Source organism: Tetrao urogallus (genome assembly GCF_951394365.1).
Source record: "Tetrao urogallus genome assembly, chromosome: 5".
NCBI lineage: Eukaryota > Metazoa > Chordata > Aves > Galliformes > Phasianidae > Tetrao > Tetrao urogallus.
The window spans coordinates 58,316,463-58,332,498 of NC_136818.1; positions in this window are offsets into that span (position 1 = coordinate 58,316,463).

The following is a 16,036-nucleotide window of genomic DNA, read 5'->3' on the forward strand; positions in this document are numbered from 1 at the left end:
ATAATGTGTGACACATCTTACGAAGTGTCACAGAAGTTAGTCTGAGTATTGTAAAACAATTTTACTCGGGGTCTCTCAGGATTGCCTTTCGTGTTTCTCGTTTGGTTTAAACCACAAGTTTGTATGTGCCTTTATTTTACATTAAGATTGATTTGTATTAATTTAAAAGTGGGGGTGGGGGGGTTTGTTCGTCTTTTCTCTTTTTCTCTGTGTTCATCCGTCCTCAATTCAACAGCTATCCATCCTTAGATTCCATCCTTAGATTCCTCTGTTGCTCATGAATGGACAACACTTCATCTGCAACACATACAGCTGAGTTACCATATTACAAACTCCATTCCCTATGTACTGTTTTTTCTCCTTTTAAGTTAGCAATGCGGTCTTATCTGGGAGGAAGACTGCTATTATCATCAATAAATAAACTGTATTAAACAGCTTTGGCTATTTACTTTATAACTTGACAATGCAGTTCTCTGATAAGCTCTCTCAAGCAGCTCAACTCAATTAATACAGGATGGTTGTACAGAATAATTTATAACTCTGCAGACCAGTAGATGTCTCCAGTTATTGTAAACCAGTCTGCTACTTAGCATTTGTGCCATAAAACTTATTCTCTTCTCCCACAACCTATGAGGTACTGAATGCACTTCATCACTTGACAACAGACTAAACTCTATTTAAATGAGTTCACACTTCTGGGGAAGCAGTGAAGAAATTCCATTGAGTAAGGAACCCTCTTCACTCAGGAATGGGCAACATTTTTTCCACCTGAGTGAGACAAATAACTGTTCTGCACTGGTTTTTCTACGCTCAGAGGCCTCAGAGCTCTGCTACACATCAAACTGCAAGAGGTGTTCTATTAAGAAGGTAGGAATCAAACTCTTTGGAAGTTGACCACGTTCTGTCTCAGATGTTGACAGTTTTTTTTCCTGTTCAGACACAGCTGCCTTTTCAAATTTCTGTCAAGGTTTAATCTGCAGCATCAGGATCAAAGAGCATTCCGATTCTTTCTGTTAACTAAGATAATTCCAAGAGGTTGGAACTATCCTCATTGCCAGTGCTGTTGGAGAAAATTCCTTATAAGGTTTGCCTTTCCCTAAAAGAGATCCTCCTAAGATATGTTTAATTTTTAAAGCTGAGATGCTCTCACTCCTATGGGACTGCCTGACCCTGTAAGTTAGGCACCTACTGCTTGTGGGTTTTGGTCAAATTCAGAGCATTTACAAAGTGCCACAGTTGCACATTAGAGTGTCTAAAGACAGCAATCTTTCAGGGTTTCGATGCTGGAAGCAATTATGAATTCATAATTTGCTAGCATGGCAAAGTTTATCCTTGTCATTTTATAAATCTAATTGAGCTTGCCCACATTAAGTATATTAATTAATCAACCAGGAAAAACTTACTTTTAAACTTTTTTTTTTTTTTCCACATACAGTTGCATTATGTACAAGAATCCCTTGCATTTCTTTGGAATGAGCCAATATTTATACTGTTATGCAGTCCATACATGGGAGAAAAAAAGCAGAACAAACCCTCAGGTTATTACATAAAATAGAACTCAGTGGCTTAGATCAGAATTGCAAATGTACAATTTACAGGTAAATGAAATGAGCAATAGCATCCAATAGCCATATTAGATCCATAAATATGATAAATTTATGTCCCTAAGTGGCCTGAAAATACAGCTGGGGAAAAGAAATACAGCGTGCCCTTTTCAGAGTTATTTCTGATTCAACAAAACTTGTTGCAGCTTCAGATTTATTTTTTTGCTTTTTTAAATAGTTGTGAAGGTCTAAATTTTTCATTATTTTAGCAGAATTATAGCATAAGTATAGCAACATTTGTAGCAACTCAAATGGCTAAACCTCTCAGAATCAATAGGACAACAAACTAGGAATAAAGCTCACAGAAAAAAAAAAGTGAAACAAATCAATATAAATCCCATTGGGCTGAACAAATCCCTCAACAGCTTTAATAAAATGTGTATTGTTGGACTCACCCAGCTGTTAGAGGAAAGAAGTTAAACATACTGATTGCTCCAAGTAGAGAAATACATTTGTCACCACAGTCTCATGATTCATATAATCTGGGACCGATATAATGTTTCCGTCTTGAAAATTCAGGCAAAAAGTTAAGTAAAAAATTTGCTTTGTGAATTATCTTTAAAATTCTCCAATCCAGGAGTGACTAATCCTTAAAATAAAGAGCGAGAAAGAATCAGAACTCTTCTTATAGTTAATTAATTTGTCAAAGAAGAGAAAATCGCCAAACTACCATGAAAACATAGATAGAGTTAATGGGAATAAATCAATTATTTCACAGATGACACTCTAATAAATATTATTTTTTTAAGTATAGAACATATATTGGATTGAGAACTGTGTTTTTTAGGGAAATAGAGAAATACCTCACTTTTTTACAGTGGCTAAAGAACTGCTTAAGATTAAAATATTTACCTGATAGGGATTGAGATATGTCAAGAGTCACGTCCTACATGCTTTATAAATGATGAACTCCAGCTTTATCTAGGCTTACATGCTGACACCACAGCACCTCTGCTCTGTGACCATTTCCCCTTAAGATACAGCTGAGCAGACTGAAATGTTTTAAAATCACAGCTCCTGATCATACTTTCTAAAAGGCACTTCTTCCAAGTAGCAGCCCAATGCAAACAGGTGATTCCAGTGGAGAACCTCTGGAGAAAGATAATCCAACTGCAAACTAGTTACGCCAGGATTTAGACCCAGGACTTGTCATACAACTAAATCTACAAGACTGGCTGCTGGGGAAACCCGACCAGGAAGTTGTCAGCCTATGGGGCCATGCTCAGAAGCAGGAGACTCAAAGAGCAAAATACTCAACAAGCCAGAAAACAGAACAGAAATGACAGGAAAGATGATAATTTAACAGTACCAAAAGCCCCTGATGTTACTCACTTTACTCAGTTATCTCCCTATTTTTTTGGTGCAACTGGCAGAAAAGGGTGAAAGAAACTAAACAGTGCACTTATTTTGATCCTTATAACAAGGAGTTAAACCACCACATTTCCCTGTTCTTTGTTGATTATTAACGGCCAAATGAAAGACTGTACATAGATGAAAACCACTAAGATATCTGACCACAGAATAAACTTACAGTTAGCTAATGCAACAGTACCCACACAAATTATCTCTAATTGGTTGATGTAAATGCAATTGAATTCAGAGTACTGACAAATTATTGTTAAAACAATAAACAAGAAATAAAGAATATGTTGTGCATAAACATACATTAAAAGTACATACAGCACAGTGACACACCGAGTTGGGGAGCAAAAAATCATAATATATGGCATGGGACAAAATGCCAATTAATGTCCCAAGTGAAAGGAATATTTATTTTTAACATCTGAAACTGAATTATATGTATAGATCAGAAAAGGCTAGAAAAAGTACCTGCAAGGCCAACCTCTGCCACAAGGCTGTGGTGAGGAACATGAGTGCAGGTCAGTAAGGAACTGGAGCACTTAGAATTGGGTGTGCATCCTAAGAAAGAATATATATCTAAATTCGTAAAGCATCTCACTGTGATGAAAAGCACAGGAGAGACAACAGGCGGGTGTGAGAGAGTCACAATTCCTGCAATAACGATTGGAAAGAACAGGAGAAAAGAGAGCTAACTGGCTTATGACAGCCTGATCTGGAGTAATGTCCAGAAGCTTTCAGCTACAGAAAACAGCCCTGGGAGATTTCTATGAGAAGATAACAGATTTAGTAGGTAAGCTGTATGCCCATTTTGTAAACTTGACAATGCAATAAATAGCTACTGGGTGAAGAGAACTAGCAAAACAGTTCCAGTTCTCTGCTCTGAAAAGAGCTGTGGCACTACAGTATGTTATCTGGGTAAAGGATCAGATTCAACATCTAACGATCTATGCCTTGGTTGTCAATAGAGTATTTAAGTAATTGTTCTGTGTCTTTTGAACTGTTCTAATCAGAGCTGACTTGCACTGCTGATATATCTCAGAAATAGTCCAGCCTTCCAAATTCCCATCATTCTCACTGTATGTGCTGGGATTTGTCAGCCTCTTACACCAATGACTTGTGTAACTATTTGGTTCTTTTACATTCAGTGAATTCGGGGAGGGAGCTGATTTTTACCAAATTTCTCTATGCTTCTTTAATTCTCTAGATATCAGACTAATATTAATAGCTCCTTTTGTATGAAAATATCTATAGTCTGTGCTAAAATGATTAGGTTTTGAAATACCTACAGAATGACAGTTTTCAAATGTCTCGTGAGTAAACATCCTAAAGACCAGATTGGTAAAAACTTCCATTGTGTAGATATTCCAAGTAGGCAATAGACCTTATTCAGCAGGCCAAAGTCAAGGCACCATTATTGATTCACAGTCACCTTGAGTTCCCTGCTGATACATGTAGGTTTTGATGGTCTTCTTAGCATGTTGGTAGAAAGCTCATATTTCATTTATCGTTTGACTAAAATCATACCACAAAGTGAAATACAACAACACTTGCATCTTCTAAAACATTGGATGTGTCATGCTAAGCTATAAGCTTTCTGCATTTCTTTACAGCCAACCTATGCAGGAACTCCCAGCTTTCTCTATTCCTTTGATCGCTCCCATCAGCCTGTTGGTCAGTTTGGACGGCTGAGAAGCCCAACAGTTTCTTTGGAAACGTGCAGTGGGAGCTGATCCTTTCCTCCTGCTAGATATCACGAGTGTTTAAAGGCACGTACACTTGTTAGAAAAATATTGCCTTAGATTTTTACATGAAAATAATATTTTAACTAGATGAAATGCCAGAAATGACTCTTTACAAATACAAAGAACATTTGTTGTTTTATTGAAATGATAATTCCTCTTACTGTGTACTAACTTTCAAGTGGTCTTGATATCATATCTTAGTGAGAAAAGAGACCATACCCTCTCTTTCCCCTTAGAATAGAGCACTGTAATTTATTTAACTGAATTCATTCTAGCAAGAAGAGAACAAGATCCAGCCAGCAATCAAATTGGATTGGAATGGTGCTCAATTCTCTATTAAAAGGGGCATTTGAAATAATTTGATGCTGATTAAGCTCTTTTAAACAGACTCCAAACAAATAAGTGCATAAAGCTAACTCAGTCATAAACTAAACAGTGAACAACATATTGTGTACATCAAACAGAAACAAAGAACATTCATCCTGTCTAATACCATAATGTTATGTCCCTTGGATTCTTCATACTGCGGTTCATAAATTCCTTTTGGTCTTGATTAAAAAATAAGGATAATCAGGCCATCATCCTAAGTGAGAAGACTCATACAGGGATATTCCAGTGCCATCTAGTGGACTTTTTTTACTATAGTACTAATAAATTTTCTCTCCTGAGTGACAATTTTCATTGTAGTATTGCAACTAGGAAATGCTTATTGTTACTGGCAGATGCTTACTTCCTATCTCATCATTTGTACATTATGATGCTGGACACATCAGCTTTAAAATAATTCCATTGACTCTATGTATGCATACCACTTCTGTGAAAAAATCACATAAATACCATGCAGAGCAGGAATATACCAAACTGCATTACATGCAAGGAGCAGACATCCCACTGTGAGGCCATCAATAACCTACTCAGGCTAAAAGACACCTTTTGGAAAGGGGCACAGCTTCAGTTTGAGGACTTCAAAAGGGGGGATACATCAGGCCTATTCTGCTGACTAATTTGCACAGTAATCTTTGTATAATTCATAGTTCAAATGTGTCTGCTGTTGCTTCTAGTGCTTGTTTTTTCGTAAGCTTTTGCTTGTGAGATTAGAAAGCCTTTTAACATCAAGTATATTCCCCTTGTGCTAGTACTTCTGTGCTGCAAGCAAGTTATGTTTCAGACTCTTGATAAGCTTAACAAATTGCATTCTTCCTTTCTTTCAGAGCAAGGCATTTTTCCAGTGCTGAAATAATCTCTGCAGCTTTCTTCCTGCACCCATTTCTTACCCTTTTAGAAACACTGACACATGACTTGCAGGCAATATTCTAGTACCTGTTTCATCAATGCTTATATAAACGTAAAATTGCCTTCCCACTCCTACACACTGCTCTCCTGAATAGATTTCCAGATTCCCATTAATCGTTTTTACCTCAGACATCACATTTCAAGTTGGTGTTGACTCAGTTGTTCAGGCTGATCTATAAGCACTTTTCAAAGTTGCTGCTTTCCCGAATTCTTTACCTCCTCAATACTTATAACCTGGATTTTTGTCAGATGTGCAGCTCTGCATGGGACTATAGCACCATGTTAGCATGGGTTCTGCTTGCCAAGCTCTCCATGTTATTCCGTGCAACCACCTTTTCTAATCCTGATGTCAATCTCAGTACCATTTGCATATTGTGTCAGCAGTAAGGCTGTATTTAGATCCAGGTTACACAAAAAGCCGTAGCATTACCTTGGCTTGAGCACTCTACTTTGGAACACCGTTGCAAACAGCCGCACTGAATAATTATTCATCTCTGCAGTCATTTCTCAAAACCATTGGTTTCAGATTTCAGTCCCTGATTACAGCTGTATGTGCCACGGTGTTGCTTATTTCAGAAAACTGTACTTCAGAACTCAAATGACACCACAGTAGTAGATGCACACTAGAGATCTTAGAGATTTACTGTGATTTTGCACACCATAGCACATGGGATCAAGATGACCTACTCTGCCTTTCCAAATAACCCTACCTACTAACAGGATTCTCATACAAGCTAGCTGCTTTTCATTCATACAAGCCCACAGCTGTGTAGTTCAGAAGCAGTCTGGGTGGGAACGATGCTTACTGAATGTACATGGAGACCAAACAGTGGATGTGGTCACAGTGAGATGGTGGGTAGTGCATTTCAGCAGCAGTATCAGGGATAGCAGTCACCTCCTCTGGGGCAGATTTTTATGAGGGCAGCATGCAGGCTCTGGTCCATCACTGGTGAGAAAGCAAAGCTAATGGAGGTGACTGTGTTGAAAAACAGTGTTTTGTAGCTGAGAATCTTCTCTATTAAATAGTGATACTGTGCTCTTTGTATCTGTTGCATTTTCCATGGAAATAAATAGGAGGCATTACTTTCAAAGCAACATATGCATATTTTGTTTCTGCTGTTAATGATGAGTTACTACTATAATCAATAAGTACATCAGCTAGACTAATCATTTAGAAAAATAAAGACATGCTGATGTGCTCAGGCAGAAATTGCAGTAGGTGGTAGTGTGAGCATGCACATCTTCAGTAAATGGTTTAGTAACTGTAATAGCTGTGATAGCCATTAAAAAATCTGCAGTGCTTTCTTCTTTAACCAGAAATATTTTGCCTAAAAGAATACTGAATATCCGAAGTTAGCTTCCCAAAACAACACAGCTGTATTTCTTATTCATGCCTGTACATCTATAACCAGATACATAAGGAGCATCTTAACGCTTCTCAAATACCAATAAGATTCTAAGCTAAATACACATGGAGGATACCAAAATATAAACAAGTTGTATTCCTTTTCCCTTTCCTTCAGTCGCTTAATTGCTTCTTCACAAAGATTTTTTCATACTGCAATGTCTTAATTTGCCCACTTATTTTAGAGATCTTTGCTTTGCCTTTTCACTTTTTTCTCTGGGCAGCTCACACGTCCTGCTAACCACTTTTTCAAACAGCAGAGAGCACCATCTTCAAGTTTAGAAGGACACACCAGATTTTGAAAACCTGTATGATCACCAAAAAAGCTCCAATTTCCCTCCCTCATAACGGCAGCCCTCCTGTGAGGCCCAGAGACTTTAAAGCAGAACTTTGGATGCCATTTCCCATGCATACGGCAGTCAGAGTGCTCCACTAGAACAGGGCCAGGTTTGGATCGATAGGCATAGATGTAATCTTCATGCAAAAACTACTGCCTGTAAAATGAGAATGCTCATATTTATTTCTTTATGGCACCTGGAAGTGAACTGTTGCCCTGTGGCACATATCATCACAGGAGAGATAAAAATCTCATTTCAGGCAAAAGCGAGAAAAAACTGCATTGAGAGGAGGGAGGAGGAGAAGAGATGCTCCTGCAAGGAGGCTGCAGGTACTCAGAGCAGAGCTGAGGGCGTCATTATGATGCTTGCACATGAAGTGAAATAGAGGAATGTTTTGCAGAAGTTGTGTAGGAGGGTGGCAGGTGATGGGAGCAGACATCAAGCCCTAGGCATAGGAGTGGCTTAGTAGGAGGAAGGGCACCACAGCAGGACTGACAAACAGATCGCAGCTGAACTTGCTGGTTCAGGAGTGTCTGGGGCAATATAAAGAGTGTTCTGAAAACAGGTGAAGAGCTATGTTAATTTGCCTCTCTTAGGATACCAGCTGTAAGGAAAATCATTAATTCAGAAATACCTGCAAACTATTGCTGGGAGATATTTATGATTACCAGCTGTCGTTTGTCCCTGTGTCACACTCAGAGATGTAAACCATAACTCTGGCTCTGGCTGCAGCAATGCCAGGAGCTGAGAAAATAAGCACTCATGCAATCAGCATATACTCTTTCACATTTTATCAAACAAAGCAGCACAAATACTAAAAAAGAAAAAAATAAAAGACTGCAGTAAGAAGGATCCTTCTCAAGTTTCCAGGGAAACTACCTTAACCAATGGGTTAATGAAAATCCTTTTAACACAGTTGTCTCCAAACGTATCTACAATGCAATTATGTAAACCAAGTGATTCATCCTAGTGCTTCTCAGAAAATACTCGAGCAAAAATAAGAAAACAGACATATTTGAAAATCAGGTTACCCTGAGTATGATTTATTCCTGTTGAACTGAATGCACATAAAGAGCTTTTCAAACCCTTTGAGAATTCAAGTAACATAAATTGTTATTTTCTGCTTGCATAGAAGATACGGGTGCGTGCCACTTTCATATGCCACATCAAAAAGCTCAAATCTACTGACGCAAGTTTCTATCATAAACCCTAATAGCACCATACAACAGCCACTTGTGAATATATAACTCATATCTGTGTGCAAATATTGCTATTTACTTGCCAAAATTCCAAGATTTTATTTTATTTCTAATATGGAGCTCTAATAGATCTCCACTGAATGGCACTGTTTTGTCAGGGTGTGTTTTACTACCAGAAAGATAGGTTTCAGGGATTTCTCTCCTTCTCACTTCAAATATAGTTCCTCCTGCAATTTCTTCAAGGAAATAAGGCATCTTAGATTTATTATTCAGTCTCTGTGAGAGGAGAAGTATTACTCATCTACATGAAGTCTACTTGTAACCCTCAAAAAAATGCAACCACTTTTCATATGTATTTAATATGATGCACAAGCATCAAGATCTTTCCTTCTCATGTTTGAGTGGAGCTGGCCTCTAGGTGCTGCTGTGATGCAAATAACTGGCAATGGGATGATGGACATAATGTTATAAATTGGAGCTGAAAGGTGAATGCAAAATTACCCTCAGTTTCATGGCCCTCTGTATTACCTCCTGAGTTTTACCCTGTATAAACACATACAGGCATTTGTTTATACAGCAGGAGGTGTTTCTACAACTGTAATTATGCTTATTGGCTTCCTATTAGCATCAATTTGTTTTCGTTTTTTTTTTTGTTTTTTTTTTTTATGAAGAAAGTTATTGCATGTTGGATCTCATCCTTGTATAGAAGGAGCACATTGCCAGAGCACAGACCCCAGCATAGGAACCAGGACATGTTCTTGGGGCTGATAGTATAGATTAATCATTAGGTCTAATTAGGGATCACAGTGTTTCTGCAAATCAACTGCAACTGTGGATAAAGATGCTGGTATTCAGACATCAACACAGCTAATTTTGGGTGTATGTCTCAGCAATTCAAGGGGCCCTCTAAGAAAATGAGGCCATGATTCTGTTCACAAAGGAATCATTTTTGAAATATATCATCATTATCAATTCTCTGAAAGTATATATTGCCTCACTTTGAGGTATATGAATGTTTATAGCAGACACAGGCAGAACTACAGCGTAAAAGAAATAACTTCAATCATTATATTTCACAAGTTTTTAAAGTTATATTGCAAAGTGAGATATGATAACAGTTGCAGTGATGAAATCCCAATGGAATAAAGGGTGCAGCTGAGAACATCTATAAAGGACAAACCAAAGACCCTAAGCTCTCATGGCTTGTCCTGTGCACAGCTCTGCCCTCTTATGGCTGTTGATAATTCCAGCTTTGGACATTGGATGTTTTACATTAACCTTAACCAACTCAACTACAGTTGGACTGGTCACATCCTAGGTGACCAATGCCTCCAGGACATGGAACATCCAGAACACCTATGCTATATTCATCACAAGACAGGACAACTGAGGGCTTAGGAGACCTTTGTTGTCACTGGAAGATTTTATCTAACATACAATGTTTAAGAAGTAATTTATAAAAACATCTAAGTAGCTATTTCTTTTCATAAAACTAAATCAGACTCTGCTCTGTGAAAACAAGGCCTGCAGACTGCAACCATTGACAAACATTCGCAACTGCCCAATTGGTTTCATAGAATCCCAGAACAGAATCATGCAATCATTAAGGAAGAGACAACTAAGATCATCCAGCCCAACTGTCAGCCCACCCCCTCCATGCCCACTGACCATGTCCATCAGTGCCACATTTCCACAGTACTTGAACGCTCCCAGGGACGGTGCCTCTCCCATCTCCCAGAGCAGCCTGTGCCACTACTTCACCACTCATTGAGAGGAAATTTTTCCTGATATCCAACCCGAACCTCCCCTGGCACAACTTGAAGCCATTACCTCTTGTCCTCAGCAGCATGAACCAACACACAAACCAGCCCTGGGTGCTTTTACTCCTCAGTTCTTCACACTTGGTATTTAGTGTAACAGATCTCTGAAAATATGTTGATATCTGACATTTTTTCAGATATTTTTGTGCACCTCAAATACAAACCAAACTGTACACGCACTGAAATCGATGCTGAAATGCTGGTTCTGCCTTCACTTATTGAAAGCAATGGGAAGAACTTCAGCTGACGGCAAAAAGAGGCGGAGCTGGGCTCAGGTTAAGAAATATTCCAGTTAGACTTATTTATATCTAATCATCGTGTTAATGCCTCTGTATATTGCATGCTGGGCTGATGGCAGCATTCCACTCCCACACTCCTTACACACGAAATGAGTTTGTGACCATGCCGCACGCCACTCTCATTTGGGATAGCTTTTTTCAACACTGTATTTAAAGAACAATTATCTCTGATCCTCACGGCTTCAAAATCAAAAGGCTTAAAATTTTAATGGTAATGCTCAGTGTTTCTGAAGTTCTATTGATGAAACACCGATCCAACTGGCCTGTAAGGCAAAAAGATGCCATCCTGCAGCTCACTCAGTGCATTTACAGGAAAATAGTGCAAATTACTTACTTTTCTTCACAGCCCTCCCCGTATTGGCTGGCCTCTCTCAAATAAGCAAAAATAAGTGCTGTGCCAAAAACAGCAGAAGGCAAGAATGCTTCTGTTAAAACCTGATTTAATTCTAATAGTGCTCCCAGACCAAACTTCCTCTCCGGAGGAGAGGTAAAACAGGGACATGCACAAACCCATGGTGCAGGATAAAGGATGCCGAAAAAACAATACACAGCTTTATTAAATCATTACATGGGTTGCCAAACAAGAAGGTAAGAACCTAAAGATAGTGAGACGAACATAGCAACACTTTTACGTCAACCTGTACAGGACCAAAGTTAGAGGAAGTGCAGAGGAACAAAAACAGCGCTTGTGAAATAGCAACCAAACCCACATAAACAAGGCCACATACAATATAAAAGGCCTGTTATGAAGCCACATGGTTATAAAACTAGTTGTTTCTATTTAAGAGCAGCTAATGGCTTGCATAAGCTACTATCACTGTTTGGCACTATCATTCATTTTTCAGCATGGAGTGCTCTGCTCCAAAAACTACAAACACTGAGAAAAGTGAGATGTAAGGATATTTAAATACCCAGCTAACATTGAAATATACAGAAATCTGGCAGAACACTAGAAAGTACAAAATGACTGTGTCTTTACCTTTAGTCTTTGGACTTCCAGAAATAAATAGATAAGAATTTCATCAAGATACTGAAAATGCTCCAGTCAACCTGCAAGTTATTGTTATTTAACATGACTTCCTTTGTTTCAAGCAAACATTAATTAAGAACTAAAAAAAGTCTAGAAATGTTTCTAAAAGCACGTTTCAGTGACTGTGTGTGCAGATAGTTCTCCCAGTTATCTCATCAAGGATAACCTTCTATGCTGCTAATAACCACCAAGTTTAATTAAGACGTTTTAAAATTTAGAAATACAAATTCAAAGACCTTCAGCTAGAGCATCTATTCCACCACTCCATGTAATCCTTAAAGCGTGTAACAAAATTCATCATGATCAATTACAATTCATTTAGCATAGCGTCCTACAACAGGGTTGTTGAGAACAGCTATGGCTTTTCCATGAATCTGTGAGATCCATTTTGTATGGTATTTAACTCTCTTTTCTTGAACTAATTTCCAACTTCAAAAAGTACCAATGCAATAATTTCAAGGTACATGGCTGATAAAAGAAAAAAAGAAATGCCTGTTATGGAAAATCACAAAAGTTATGGATGTCTTTCACTACTTTTTGCACTATCGATAGCTAATCAGCCTTTTGAAAGTATCATTTTTTTTCCTTTTTTTTTTTTTTCAATCTAAGTTTGATGTTACTGAATTTTGCCAAAAGAAAGTTAAGCAGTACAAGGACTGAAAGTAGATGCCTATCTCTACTCTCTGACATAGACAAAACGGAGCAAAACTCAGAAGCGTAACAGATCAAATCTTATGGTATCTCTAGACTCACATGGAGAAATACAAGAAAAAAAATGTAGGCTTCCACTGGAAGTATAAATAAATCACACAACTGTTGGCTTAAATCGTATTAGAATACAGAGCAAGTCAAACTTTACATTTGGTGCTCTTCCTCTATTTAAGAAATATTTATTATTTGAGTGATCCCAACGAGATTAGCATTAATAAAGATATTAGAAGCTGGATCATGATGAAGGAATAGCAGATAATCAAAAAGTAATCCATTTCTATTTCAGCAGGCAAGCAGACTGGGAAGAATAGAATTCTTAGTAGTATTTAAGTTTTTACTTAAGGAAGTAAAAGTGTTGCTTCCTTGGGGACACTCCTACAGCAGACATACCAGGAAAAGGTGACCTTTACATTACTGCTAGCACTAATAATAAAAACTATTCATACACTCCCCAAAACTGAGTTACATACTCTGTGAGTGCACAGAGGCAGACAGGTAGGTTCCTACCCAGAAAGCTTACTCTCTAGGCTAAGACAGGACGTGTGGTTGCAATTGCAATTCAAGATTAAAAATAAAAAAACTGCATGAGCAGCTCTGCACAATGACTTAAAGGATTTATCCCTTTAGTCCTATCTTTAAAGTCATATTATACGCAATGCCCTAATCACAGAAGTTTCCCTCTTCCACATGTTGCGACAAAAGGGAGGTTTCAGGAGACTGCACAAAGCTGCAGAAAGAATATTTGGTCAATTGTTCCCTCAAGAAATCAAAAATGAATGGATAAAACTTTAAGACAGAAAGAATTTTTCTTTCTGGTTTTGGTAATGAGAGGCAAAGACAGATGTCCATCTACTCTCGCTGAGTGGAACAAGAAGTTTGTTTCCCAGTTCTTCTGGAACAGGAGGGAAAAAACTAAGTTCTCTGAGAAATAAGATAGGTGCATGAATGAGTTCTATAAAACCAAGGCAAATAATATTAAAGTAGTTAACCCAATTACAGCAAAGACTTCCAGAAGCTGACAGGAAAGTGCTGACAACCAGCAATCTTGCTGAGCTATGAGCTTTCCTGGCATTAGCAAATGAGCATGAAAAACCCATTTCATGCTTGTCTTCTGGGTACAAATATGAAGATACCTTGCCCTCCCAGCAACCTCTTCTCAAACACCGGAGGAGAGCTGTCACATTTGACTGCTGCAAAAAGGCAGATGAACTTTCTTAAACATCCCCATCATGTTTTGAGCAAAGCCTATAGCAGTTAAGCTCCCATTTCCAGCTGGAATGATTATCTACAAGGATTTCGTGGTGCACAGCTTTGCATCTAGGACTATGATAACGACGCTGCCATCCTAGGTAAAACCAAGAGACCTAAACCACCTTGTCACTCTAGTGTTAATTTGACAAAGTCACCAAATCTTGTAAGTGATATGAAATTTTCCCCATCAGACTGCCGTTAAAGTCCACATAGCAGCAGGGGGTTGAGGTAGGTTTTGGTTCCAGAAAGGATACTTATTGTAATGGATAATTCAATTTTCTTTACCTCCCCAGAGGGAATACGCACCAAAATACTCCAGTTATAGGTAAGATCTATGAGAATGAAGTAACAATTGTTAACAATTATTAACATTTATTAAACCAAATAGACTACTTTAAAAGTTTGAGTGACCTACTCCTGCAGTACACTTCTAAAGTAGGAAGAAATTGGGAGGATAGAACAAAGTCAGGATGATGGGTGATAGGTGAATATGTGAAGGTAAATTATTATAGTTGGTAGAGTTAAATCAGAAGCAGGTTATGTAGATTAGATACTAATTTTGGGGGGGTGGAGGGGCTTCGTGGGGTCTATTGAATCATCCTTTCTGAGTTTGTCTGTTAATGCTTACAGACAAAAACACAAACATTCACTCCCTTTACTTTGAAGTTATATAACACATCTGAAAATACCGTGCACTGTAGCATCACAGATCTGAGCACTTAAGCTATCACCAAATCCAGTTTCTACCAATATTACCTGGGATAACTTACATGTAGATTTTTTTGTATGTATGCTTCATTCAGCCATTTCTTCTAAAACACCAGTTGGCATTTTTGTTTGCTGAACCCTATTTTGAACCTAGCACCCCCTAGAACTACTTAAACCCCTGTCATATATCTATACATTAGATAGGAGAAAAGAATCATGAGTCAGTGGAAAGGATTATAAAAAAAGGGAGTTTCCCCTTCCTGCACACCCTTTACTTAGGAGGAGCCATAGTAATCCAATAAAGGATTTTGCATTAAAGTGCTGAGATGTGAGTTATGCATTGGCATCTACATACTGGAACAAAGATTTCTAGGAAGGTCTGATCAGAAATGTTAGCATAATAGTGTGGCAGTTGTCACAGTAGCCACAGTAGACAGTAGTGTGACTGTTGTCTGTGAAAAGATGTTGTAAATCTAAAAACTAAAAACTAAATTGACTGCAGTTAATACAGTTTAATTATGATGATCCATGGCAATTGGATGTGGTGGCAACCTGTCCAAGGAACTGTTTTCTCTTGGAGAGCACTCCTGTCATTTTCTCAAAGAAGAGTCAAGTAATGCATCCACTAGCAAAACTACATATGAGATAACTATAAGATGAACAAATAACAGAAGTCGGAGCATTCAATTACATTTTTAACCCTTTTTCATATGTCTCTTTGATTTTTCTCAAGTAACAGCTTATACTTTGAAAACATACATGCTACCTGATCTCTCAACACATTTTTCGCGTGCCGCTGTAATCATCTGCCAAATACAAATTTGAAAAGTTTGCTTAAGACTGAAATATTTAAGGCAGGGAACAGGTCTAAGTGGGATGGTTTTGCTTTTAGAAGTTTGGAACAGGATCCTAAATACTGGGACTCAGGCATCATGCAGATGGCTGTAGCAAAGTAACCTGAAGCCCAACTCAGCATTGCATGGAGATGGAGCACCTAGCTGATGGTAGAAACCCCACTTCTGATGGTGAACGGCTGCATCCCACCTCCCTGTACTTTTTAGCTTTAAATTACTGACAAATGACAGTAACACCCTATTTGAAACTTTGCATTAAACAGGCGGAGTCTCACAGCAACTCGTCTAAACTGGTTCCTGACATCTTAGCATTCCTGACACAACGATAACTCTGTTGGCACCAGGCAGTGTAGCCACAGATGCTGCACGGTGGTGGGAGGGTGAGTGTCCTCTCAGAAGGTGGGCCCAGAGCTGTCCCGC